Source organism: Acomys russatus, chromosome 10, assembly GCF_903995435.1.
Source record: "Acomys russatus chromosome 10, mAcoRus1.1, whole genome shotgun sequence".
NCBI classification, from domain to species: domain Eukaryota; kingdom Metazoa; phylum Chordata; class Mammalia; order Rodentia; family Muridae; genus Acomys; species Acomys russatus.
This window is the reverse complement of record NC_067146.1, coordinates 76,243,732-76,256,628: the sequence shown is the minus strand read 5'-3', so window position 1 is coordinate 76,256,628 and position 12,897 is coordinate 76,243,732. Positions and strand designations below refer to the sequence as shown.

General features: G+C 40.4%; 1 protein-coding gene and 1 pseudogene across 1 annotated transcript in view; one reads left to right on the top strand and one right to left on the bottom strand.

Annotated features, from left to right (window-relative positions):
• The window catches only part of Cntnap2 (contactin associated protein 2), a 2,113,217-nt gene that overhangs the window by 971,974 nt on the left and 1,128,346 nt on the right, over positions 1 to 12,897 (top strand). The gene's annotated exons all lie outside the window — the stretch shown is intronic.
• Positions 8,034 to 10,922, bottom strand: LOC127194804 (nucleophosmin-like; annotated as a pseudogene).

The window sequence follows — 12,897 nt, the reverse complement described above, 5'->3', positions numbered from 1 at the left end:
AGGGTTCGTCAGATATAGCATGCCCGAATGGCTTTAAAAGTGTAGCGCTTTTTAGTTCTACACTCTCACCAAATGACTTTTTTTTGTTAACTTTGTAAGTGACTTTTGAAGTAGCTGCTATTGCTCTCATTTTAAGAGTTAGGAAACTGAGGCACAGAAAGGCTAAGAATCACAGGAAGGGGTAACTTAGCTAAGCAACTGGACACTAACCTGTAGGTGTAAAGTTACTTGCTTTAATCAAGAGTAGTTGAGGGGCAAAGGCAAGTTACAAACCACTGGCCTACTTTGAGTGGGATGTACCAGAGAGCTGTGTATAGAGCACATTAGGGAGAGTGAAAACCCTGCACAGACATTTGGACATCCAGACTGAGAACTTAAACATGAGTGGAGGTAGAAAAGATGCAGCACCCAGGAGAGCATGTCTTAGTGCGACAGAGAGGATGAGATTCCAGGGGATGTCGGGGTAGCAGCCGCTTAGCAGGAGTAGCAGCGGAATGCAGAGAGAAGAGGGATGCGAACTTACAGGTTCCTTAGATGCAGGTAGGGAGTGCACATCTTCTTAAGCTTTCGGGAACTGGCTGGTGGGTCATCGCCTGTAGTGTGCACAGGAACCACCTGGTAGGCTTGTGAACCTGTGAGATTGCTGGCAGGTTCTCAAAACTGATGCTGAGACAGGAAGGAATGAAGTCTGTGCTTTTGCCCAAACGCCCAGCTGGAGATCACGTTTTTTTTAAATGTGATGCTCTGTGACTAGGGAGAGAGAGAGAGAGAGAGAGAGAGAGAGAGAGAGAGAGAGAGAGAGAGAGAGAGAGAGAGAGAGACAGAGACAGAGACAGAGACAGAGACAGAGAGAGACAGAGAGACCTTCTAATGCATTCCGGCTTCTGGCCTTGTGGGGGATGAACTGGGGAGAAGGAAGTCACACCACTCCACATGGGGAGCCCAGGGAAGTCACAGCAGGGGCCGGGGTAGGTCAGAGCCAGCAACGGTTGATAGAGAGCTGACCTCAACCTGCTGCGTGTTGTGTTCTCATGGGTGCTTGCCTATCAGACATCCTGCATATCAGATATTTTCATTGTGATCCATAACAGTAGCAAAATTATAGTTATGCAGTAGAAACAAAATAGCGTTATGGTTTGGGGGGGGGGGTCACCACAACATGAGGAGCTATATTAAAGGGTCACAGCATTAGGAAAAATGAGACGTGCTGTCTGTTAGACAGAATACGCTGTATCTGAAGGGGGTGTCTTGATTATAAGGACAGGAGTTACAATATATCTGTTTAGAAGTAATGCTAGAAAGGTGTGCAGGTTGTTGGCTACAAGTGCAGAGTGCAGAGTAGTCCCATTAACTAATGAAGAAACCAGAAACCAAGCAAATCCACCTACTGGCGTGGGGCACAGAACAGAGGATAAATGGTGCTTTTTCTCCTAGGGACAATCTATGGAAATAGAAAGTGATCATTTCTCAGACCCTTTTTCAAGGCATAGAGAGTTGAACAAAACAATGCGGGTTTGTTTGTTTGTTGTTTTTAACATAACACAGTTTCATTCCCTCACTTTCTGTTGCCTCTCTAGTATCTCCATCCATCTGTGTAAAAACTAATTTTCTGGCTCTTGAGGAGAAGCCTCTTCCCCGGAGATGCCAGCCTTCCAACGTGGAGAAAGGCCCATTTATCACTGCCTCAGGCCTCCACAGACCTGGTCGAGAATTAAAGGGAAGATCTCGGGACAGCTTCTAGATGATAACTTTCTCAGAGGCGAGGCAGAAGCAAGTCAAAGCCTTCCCACCTGCCACAATTCCTAGACCCTTGTGGTCTCACGAGGGCAGCTCCAGAGACCAAAGCCACGTGCTGCAGTCACGGGTGGTCTTTTGGCTCTTTCCTTTAGTGGACCCAGACTGGTTTAGTCTGCTTCTCTGTAAGCTTAGTGTGGCAAGTGGGCGTGGTTTCCCTCCTGAGTGAAAGGTGGTCAGTTTAAAATTTGACTTTGTAAATTCAAGGTACTTTCGATTCATTTCTCACGATATTGTCAAAACCGAGTATGTACTATAAAACAAGCCTCGTGCCTTTTCAAACCTCAAGGTTGTAATGTTGGCGGGTCAGTCGGTCTGTTCTGTGACATCTAAAGATGACAAGTTTACAACTGCTTTGTTTTTCTGGGGAAAAGCAGAGGCCTTGCTAGGATGCACAATGTCTGTGTTGGGTTTGGTAATAGCAAAGCCAGCAGGTGGCGCTGGTGTGGCTGGTGCTGAGAATGAGTCCGCTAATGGGACTGACTAGTGACCCTGTCAGGAACAGAACTGTGGACAGTTATTCAGATACCCTTGTACTGTTTTCCTCATCTGTACAAATGGCTACAATACTTGTGCTTGTGTGCTAAGTAATAAGATTTGAAGAAGGAAACAGCTGTTGCTTATCATCGAATACATTCTTAACAGAACATGGTGTTCTCTTTCCCTATTCTTCTAGTGTTGAAAATGTATGAAAAAAATGAAACCATGCATTTTGGGGGAAACATCCATTATCACCTCGATTCAGTTTTCCGAAATCAATAAGGTTGATCTGACAATAAAGCTGGACTATTGTATGTGTGCTGTGCTAAAGGATTCCCTCCAGATTAAAAAAAAAAAAAAAAAAAAAAAAAAAAGAAAAAAAAGGCTGTTGACAAAGAGCATAGATACACCTGAGATTGACTAGCCGTTCTAATGGAACCACTCACAAATATACCCCACCCTTTGGAAGAGGAAAACCATTCTGGAGCAAAAGTAGAAAAGAAACAGACAAGATGGCTGCATTTCATCAGACCGGCTGTGCAGCAGCAGACCTGAGTAGAGGGAATATCTTGCGTTCCAAGTGTGTTTGTTGGGAATTGAGCCATATTGTATCAGGTGAGTCATGAGGAGAGATTGTCAGGAAGAACAGTAAGTTGGAGAAAGCACAGGGTGCACACAACTCAGGAAGTTGGGGTGGGAAGAATTAACGGTGGGCACCTCCAGCTTCGAGATTTCGGCTGTGAGTTTTCCTGATGTTTGACGTCTGTGGATGTTTTACTTTTTGGTTTTCCTAAAGGAGAAACTTGAGATTTGGTCTTATAAACAGTCTTCTAGAGCGTATGCAAAGGTATATGGGGATATTGTAGAAGGGGGTGACTTGAAGCCAAAGCTGGAGACTCCCGTGGTCCTGGGGTTATGGCAGAGCTGAAGGAAGCTGACAAGGGCAAATGAGAAAAGACCGGTGTCAGTCCATTTGGGTTAAATCAAATATTCTGAGGAAAGAACAAGAATATAAAGTAATTTGACTTCAGAAGCAGACCCCAGGAGTCACGGACTTAGAAGTTTATAGAGCTACGTTAGGTGAGCAGGTGATCCTACAATGGATGTGGTGAAGTCAGTATCAGAACAGTCGAGGGAATAGCAGTGGGCTGTGAAGCCTGCAGCCAGGAAAAGGAGTATGATGGGACAATTTACAAGGTGCTTCATGTACTTGTGTCATGTTTTCTGGTAGGTAGTAGGAAGAACCAGTTATTGATAAAAGAGAAAGAACTATGAAGCTGACTGGTCCCAAAGGCCAGTAAGAATGATGGCTGAATTATCCTCTCAGGCCTGAGCAAATGGACCAGACTGGGCTTCTGCAAGAGTGAAATTCAGAATGGCTAAAGCAGAGAGCGGAATTCTTTGGGGTTTTGTTGTTGTTTATGTTATATCTCAAAGTAGACAGCAAACAGGAGGAGGAATTAGTTCTAGGTAGAAAAACATGTGCAAGTGGAGACGAAAGACACTCATAGAACCCACGTGCATCAAAGTTGTCTTGTGAATAACACACACAACTTCAGTATGCTGTAGGATGTCTCCCAAGAGAGTAAAGAGAAAAATTTTGGTGTTAGTTATGTTAGGTAAAGAAGAAGATAAAGAATAGTTTTGGTGACCTTTTGAGAACTGCGATGATGCAAACAGCTTTTTTGTTTGTGTGTGTGTTTTTTGGTTAGGAGATTGCGTCATAGGCATTGCCCGCAGCTTTGTTTTGCTAACCTCCCAAGAACAGTACTACAAATAACTCCACAATGATTAATTACTTCTCCTTACTCCCTCAAGTGACCTAATTTGTGCCCTGTTCCCTGTACTTGAGGAAATAACAAAGCACACTTGACAACTTGTAATACACCCAACACACAGTCTCCTGTTATTTTAATATGACATTAAATATGTCATTTTCTACAAATGCTACAAGTGAGTCTTTTTCCCTCAAGCAATACAAATACAAAATTTAAAAAGTAGAAAACTATAGTAAGTATTGACTTCCTTCCATATTTCATGTCCCAGACAGCAGATATGGTAATCCTAAATACTCTCTAGCTGGTACATGGAAAATCACAGGAATTGCATATTGACCCTACAGCAATGGTCACACAGAGTATACAAAAGCCTGCAGAGTATGTGACATAAAACTCGACCATTATTACATAATTAAGTATTGGTTATTTATACTCACCCTTATATAATAGTTGCAGTTAAATAAAATACAATAATATACATACAGTAGAATTATACCTCCAGCTGTCTGATACCACTACCAACATCAACCGATGCCGCGCTATTTGAAGTCACTGGCTTGATGTGCTCATGAAGCAAAGGCAGAAATGTTCTTCGTGTTTTAAATCCCACTGCTGAGTGCGAAGCATGTGGCCTCAGAACAGTTTCTCTGGCTGTGAGTGTAGGGAAGTTTTCATCAGCTGTACCTTGGGTCAGTGTCACTCATGATCTGCAGAGAGTTTTCACAGCACTGAACGGAGGACGTGTCATTCCTAACACAGTGGTTGCTGGCTCAAGGGCTGGAGATACAGATAGATATTCTAGTCGTGACAATTCCCAACGAGAGAAAAAAAATTGATTATAATCATCTTGCATAAATCACCATGAGCAATGAGGTACCCATCACCTTGTCTGTTAGCTTGCAGCATTCAGTTGGCTGGGAACTGGAGGGCTTATGAAGCATTAAACCATGCTGCTGTTGCCTGGATTAAATTTTCCCTGACCTACAGTGCTCTGTGAAAGATCTAAAAAGTGTTTGCCGAACAGATCTGAGGACTCGGAAAAATGATGGTGACATAACAAGGAGGCTAAATATTCTCATCTTCCTCACATTGAAATCTACAGAGTCCAAAGGGCTCCATTCAAATACCGACATCCACAAAGAGGACACTTATTTGAAAGACTTAAAGATGTGGTTTACAAGTCAGCTTTTGTCAGCCTGTATTATAGGAGAAGGGAATCTCAACTGTGGAATTGCCTGCACCAGATTGGCCTGATTCTCTAGAAGGATGATTGTTGTGGGAGGATCCAGCCCAGTAAATCATGTGGACCTCTGAGCAGGTGATCTTGGATTATATATATTAAAAAAAAGCAAGCTGAGCAAGCAATGAGGAGCAAGCCGGAAAGCAACGTCCCTTTGTAACATCAGCTCTAGTTCCTGTCTCCAGGTTCCTGTCTTGACTTTCTTCAGCCGTGGACTGTCAGGGGAAAAGTATGAGCCCAATAACCCCTTTCCTCCCTTAAACTGCTGGGAATTGTCCCTGTTTTGTCACAGTAACAGAAGAAGAAGAAGAAGAAGAAGAAGAAGAAGAAGAAGAAGAAGAAGAAGAAGAAGAAGAAGAAGGAGAAGAAGAAGGAGAAGGAGAAGGAGAAGGAGAAGGAGAAGGAGAAGGAGAAGGAGAAGGAGAAGGAGGAGAAGGAGAAGGAGAAGGAGAAGGAGAAGAAAGAACAACTGAGACACATAGGATCAGAAACAATGTTTTAACTGAGAGAGAAAACAAGGTGGGGAGAAATAGGATACAAAATGATTCAGTTCAAATGGAGAGGTGACAGGTCTTCAGGAGTTCGTAGGCTAATATCTTCTGTCCCTGGAATTATATGGACAGAAAAAAAGTCTGGAGATGTCTACTTCAAGAGAACATAGCAGGAACTGACAGGTCTCTACCCTTAATAAAGTGTATTTGCATTAGTGGCCGAATTAAATTTGCATCAGGGAGTAAGCTAAAGACAGATTTCCATAAAATTTGCATTAAAATTAAAGTTAAATATCATCTTCATGAGAAGAGAAACCTGAGGCCAGATCCAACATCAAAGCAAAAAACCCATGGAACTTTGGAGATTCTAATAAGGGACAGAAAGGCTCTGGACATTGTACCCAGAGTTTGTGTCCCAGTCATAGTCTTAGATGAGGTACAATGGTCAGTGCTGTCTTTACATCTATATACCTGACGCTAACTCAGGCATCATGGAATCCTATGCACTTGGTACATTCATGGTCCCTTACAGTGCTAATTTGTTATGTGAATATTGATTTTGAAACCTATAATCATGCCTGTTCTTTAGAGAAAGACCCTTAAAAATCATCTCTGTAGTATGGTAAAGAGGAGCCATTGTAACATAATTTCAAGTTGTTTAAACGAGGGAAACAAATAAGTGATTCTGGTTTAACAATACTCAGCCTGGACTCAGCCAGAGAGATCTATTGCTCTCTGATGGATTAATCTGTGTGTTTTAACAGAGTTTCATGAGATAAGGGCAAATACAGATTTTCCTCATAGTGCATAGACTGCTAATCTCTGTAATTAAGCGTATTAAGATTTCACAGTGAGAAGTCCCATGAAAATAAATTCAAGTTGAAAATAGACATTTAGAAACCCAAAGCTTTAATTTTCAGGTAATACATTATGAAAGTTAATAGTATCTTCTATTTCAAACTCATTCAGTAGTTATTCAAACACATAACAATCTCCTGCTGATAGTTAAATGGTTTTGTTTTTTCACATTATATGCTTTTTCATCAGTGAGGGTCTTTTCTAAATTTTGATTTAATCAACCTCCTTTTTCCAGATTAAGTGAATATGTGTTTCTGTGTGTGTGTGTGTGTGTGTGTGTGTGTGTGTGTGTGTGTGTGTGTGTGTGTGTGTTTTGTGTGATGTGAGAAAGTCTGTGTCTCCATGTATGCATTTGTCTCCACAAGTGTCTCATGTCTGTCTGTCTGTCTGTCTGTCTGTCTGTCTGTCTGTCTCTGTCTCTCTCTGTCTCTGTCTCTCTCCCCCACCCCCGTGTGTGTGTTTGTGTGTGTGTGTGTGTGTGTGAGAGAGAGAGAGAGAGAGAGAGAGAGAGAGAAAGAGAGAGAGAGAGAGAGAGAGAGAGAGAGAGAGAGAGAGAGAGAGAGAGACTACTAGCCACATACATCTCTCAGAGTTTGTGAATGAAATTGTGAGCCTCAGAACAATTAGTCTGCTGTTATCACCACCCATATGAGGGATACAGAAGGTAAACGCCAACATCTAGAAAGCCCTGAGCACTTTGGAAAAGATAGTAACCCAGTCCTAAATTCCATTTTCTACCATTTATTTCATAACCCTCCTATTTCATCAGCTGGGGAATATGGAAATATTTAGACACAGCCTCATTTTTATTTAGAAGTAAGAGATTAATGTGAAAACCAATATAAAGAAATAAAACATCTTGTTTATGCTTATGAGGAGTCAGTCATGTCAGAATTACATAGATGAGGCCCTTCCACCTGTCCCCCCCTCTTCTCCCCTCTCCCACCCACCTGCAGGAGGGAAGAAAGTTCTCTGTGCCTTCCCTCCATTCAAGATCACCCTAGCTATGCTATTTATTTATTTATTTTGGTATTTGTTCCTCTGTGTAGGCTGACCTCGACCTCACAGAGATCAGTCTGCCTCTGCCTCCCTGAGTGCTGGGATTACAGGAGTGTGCCAGTGTACCAATGTCTGTGACCTTTTTCTTCAAGGCTAGCTGACACAGAGACCTTGTATTCTTTTCTGCTCTGCTGCTCTTTCATTTTTCTTGTGGGACACAGCTCTTCTAAGAGAGGCTAGACAACAGCCAAATGGGTCAGATACAATTCACCAGAGAAGTCCCATGTTTAGAGGACAGCAATCTCCTACAAAGAACTGTCCACTGCTGGCCTCTAAAGAATCATCATCCTTAAAATAGTGAAGAGAAAGCAAACCTCTGCCTTATGCTGGATGCTACAATCGGTGCCTTCCAAGCCTGTGTACTACACAAGAATCCTGGAAAAAAAAAAAAAAAAAAAAAGGTGCATCCGAGTGCAAACGTCTCAACTTTCCATAAAAATCATGATGACAAAAATTTTTCAAGAAGAGAAAACTTATAGAATAGCTCAAGCCAATGTATAGTAAAACCTAATGTGCAATAACTAAAACAAGAGAGACTGAAACCAATAGAGAAAATTGCCTATGTAATAGAGCCCACACATATTTATTTGTAAATGTTGCATTTACATAAGAGGTAAAAAACATAGCACATTTCACATACCTGAAAACTGTTTTATTATGAGTGTATATCAAGTTTCAATTTTCCGTTCAATTTTCCAAAACTTTTTGACAAAAAGATCAAAGTCACATTCAAAAACAAATTAGGAAACGAGTAATAGGTATTTATACTATGTCAGACTAAGAACTATGTTCTACAGGAAGCCACCAAAGGACTACATGAATACTAAATAAAATTAAAAGAGATTTTTCAAAAGAATCTGTAAAAGCTTTAAATCAGTATTTCTCAGTTTAGGGGGGTGTGAGTACACTGTAGTGTTTCTGGTAAACATTTTCTCAATGATTGAACAGATACATGGAAAGTATAGTTTGAAGGAGGAAAGATTGATTTGGTGTCAGAGATGAAGATTCCCAGTTGACAGAAGCCTTATTTCATCTCCATCCTGTGCTGGGGCAAAGGCACTGTGGCTTCAGGTACACATAACACAGGCAGCTCACCTAGAAGCAAGTTTTCCTAAAATCCCAGATGCTTCTCAATTCAATCTTGTTGACAATCAACATTAACCAGCATGAATGCTTACATTTCTATTCTCCCACCTAAAAGTCATGTGTTAGTATTGCTTTTTAAAGCACAGTGTGTCATGCTAATGTAAGATGTTAATAACAGAGTAATCGAGACACAGTGTGTAAATCCAGAGGCCATGATTGTTACACACCATGAAGGTGCTAAGAATTGAACCTGTGTCCTCTAGAAGAGTCGGCAGGCTTTTGACCACTGAGCCATCTCCCTGGTCCTGGTATAACTGACTCCATGCATGATGCATCTCAGAGGTAAACTGAGTTGTTTTTGTTTTTGGTTTGTTTTGTTTGTTTTATTTTTTTTTAATTTTATTGATTTATTCATATTACATCTCAATGGTTATCCCCTCCCTTGTATCCTCCCATTCTTCCTTCCCTCCCATTTTCCCCTTACTCCCCTCCCCTATGACTGTGACTGAGGGGGATTATCTCCCCCTGTATATGCTCATAGGGTATCAAGTCTCTTCTTGGTAACCTGCTATCCTTCCTCTGAGTGCCACCAGGTCTCCCCATCCAGGGGACGTGGTCAAATATGAGGCACCAGAGTACGTGTGAAAGTCAGACCCCACTCTCCACTCAACTGTGGAGAATGTCCTGTCCATTGGCTAGATCTGGGTAGAGGTTTGAAGTTTACGGCCTGTATTGTCCTTGGCTGGTGCCTTAGTTTGTGCGGGACCCCTGGGCCCAAATCTGCCTATCATAATGTTCTACTTGTAGGTTTCTAGGACCCTCTGGATCCTTCTACTTTGCTATTCTCCCATGCTTCCCTCATCTAGAGTCCCAATAGGGTGTCCTCCCCTCTGTCCCAGTTTCCTGGTAAGTGAAGACTTTCATGGGACATGCCCCTTGGGCTATTATGCAGATATAAGTGAGTATATACCATTTGAGTCTTTCTGCTTCTGGGTTAACTCACTCATTATGATCATTTCTAGTACGTTATTAAGATACTGGGCTTTTTTTCAGATCCATGTCTCCCTAGCATTTCTACAAGTGAGCACCATTTTTACTATGTCCTATCATCACGTCTCATATATACTTAAGACCAAGCGAATGATGGAGGTCCATCCTTGAAAACTAAACAGGCATCTTAGACAGCAAATTCCTGGCAACTGAACCTAGACAACATTTATAAAATACAGTAGGGAAAGTTCTCACTTTGAATTATAAAAAGTTTCTTAAGGAAACTTCCTCCACTGCGTGAGACCTTGACCAGATCCTGATCAGTCATATGGAAGCAGTTCTTCACATAATTAAAAAACAAACAAACAAACAAACAAAAAAACTTCCCTCCCACTCTGGGGAGAGAGCCATCTTTTTCTATACTTGCTTGCTTTTTTGCCTTAATGTCTTCTACAGAACTAGGTCCTTTTGGTGTTTTAGGACATTTTCCAGTTTTTTTGGAGAACTCTTTTACCAGTTGATATTGTGTTGAAGGTTTTAAGTCCTGTCCACTTTGGTTTGATTCTGTGCATTTTTTTTTTCCGCTGGTGTATCTCATACAGATTTCTTCACTGGAACCTTTTCTTAAGTTTTCCCATCATCAAAATCCTCCTCCTCCTTCTCCTCCTCCTTCTTCTTCTTCTAAGTTTTATATTCTCCTGTGGAACCATTGACCAACCCCAAGAGCAGAGCCAGACATACTTGAGAGTTTTACATCCTCCTCATCTTCATCTTCTGACTCTGCATCTTCCTCTACTGCTAGGAGATGCTACCCACTAATGTGCACAGGCCCTAAGTCACACTTCTACCTTAAGAGCACAGGTGGTGTCATTTCCAAGCCCCCAAGGGAAACTGTTGGTTGTATAGACATTTTCACAGTTGCCAGTGTTACTTTAATCAGACTGCCTTCATAGCTCATTGTTTCTGCCTCTAGGATGTAAAATTCGTCTTTTGCCCCTGCCGCTATACTGGCCATTCTTATTGATAGCTGGTGCTCATTTCACCATTATCCACTTTAAAGTGAAAATCATTGTCAGCCTTTAGTTCACAACTGAAAAAAAAATAGTTCTAAGAGGGGCTCATGTCCATGTCCATCTAGTCTTCCATGAGGCGGAGGCTCACACTTCTGTGTGAGAGAAGCTGGAAAACTGCCAGCTGCTGGTTGGAACAGATGCAGGCCAGAATCACATCAAGTTGGCTTTGCTTTGGGTATAAAATTAAGTATTGAAGACAGAACTCTAAAATTCATTCTTAACAATGAGAATAGGACAAATGAAGCTGTCACACAGAGTAAACAATGGATCAATCCTTTTTAGCATAATGTGTTGTGAGGAATCAATACTCAAATATAAGGTTCAATAACATTGCCATATATCTAAATTATAGTTACTTTTAAACATAGGTGTTCTACTTTGGGAGAAAGAGGGATTTTACAGTATAGGGTTTTCAGTGACAGTGAAATCAAAAGTGTTTGCCCAATGACTATGAGAATGGAGAAGCAGCATTGCTTTTCACTAAACACAGTATTTTTAATCAGCCCTTCAAGATGACAATCTGTTACTGCTCTTTTATCAGAATGGCTGCTGCAGGCTATTGCCAAAAGTATAAACTTTGACAATCAGTCAATGCTTTAAAAATAACAGCAGTTAATTATTTGAGCATAATACCTGCCTTTACAGAGTGGGCAAAACAATGCCTTTATTTATTCTCTGATAAACTGTTTAATTGGAGTGAAATTAATTTCCTAGGGTCTCACCCTGGGTGACTGAAAAGATGGGGTACATGGTCTTAGTGGAATCTCATCTTCCCAGCTTGGTGATCTCTTTCAGTTTTTCTGTCTTTTGTCCTTTATGCTTTACTGAAATTATTTTAAGCAGATCTCACTTTGTTTTGGTTTCAGACCTCTATGGAATTCCAATCTACTTTTATACAAATTTTTGCTCAAAATTTATTATTCATATTTTCAGTCATTCCTGCATGACTTCCCTTCTAGCTACTTTATTTCTGCTGGAGACTTTCTATCCCCCCAGTTATTCTGTCCAAGAAATTCTTCTCTGATATTTCAATATTCTTTCTGAAGCTAAATTGGGAAACTAGGAGGATGCAGGAAAGAATAGATTAATGAAGATTACTAGGAATCGCTACCACTAAATTATCACAATCTTAATGACCCCCAAATCAACAAAGAAGGAGTTTAAGCCCCACTATAGCAGGGTTGAAGGGTTGGGTTCATGAAATTTGATCATGCCCTCAAGACTTTGTTGTCTCATAAACAGACTGGCATTACTAAGAAAGAGTTTATCCCCAACCCATACATAGATACACCACTTCCTTCTGCCATCAGGTCCTCATCAGATGCATAATCTTGTCCTTGTCGCCTTCTAGTGACACAAAAGATGCATCTCTGTATTTTATAAATCTCCCAGTCTTAACGATTCTGTAATGAAAACAAACAGACTAAGAGGCCATAGAAATTCTAAGTTTGGAATTTAAAATTACATAATTGTTCATTTTATATTGGCTACTCTTAGGATGGATATGCATATGTACATATATTTGAAACTGGTTTTAGGATGGGAAATTAATGTGTGGAGAAAATGAGGACATAATGAATGCAATCAACAAAATAATAAATACATCATCATTACAATATATTATGAGGTTTTGAAAAATAATGATCATATTCCTACTAATGAATGTTTCAAATTAGCTGAATTAGGGAAATAATGAACTGCTTAACCTATAAACGCCATTATTTTAAAAAAAAATCTTCATTTGATGGCTTAATTTTATACCAAGCTACATAATACCATTCAAAGAAAGGTGGTTTCATTACTCAATATTTTCCTCCTGTGCTAGATGCATAATTAGTTGAGAGATATGATTAATTCTTCTGAGAACAGAATTGAAATGAACACTGGAGTTATTTGGTTTTACTTATGTTTAGTAAAAACCATAATGAATTAAAACAAATTATGTACATATTAACACATATTAACAGTTATTAAGTATATATAAGAAATGTCAGTATGAAAAGATAACACATACTAAAATGAATGCTCAGATTCCAGGTATGTTTTTG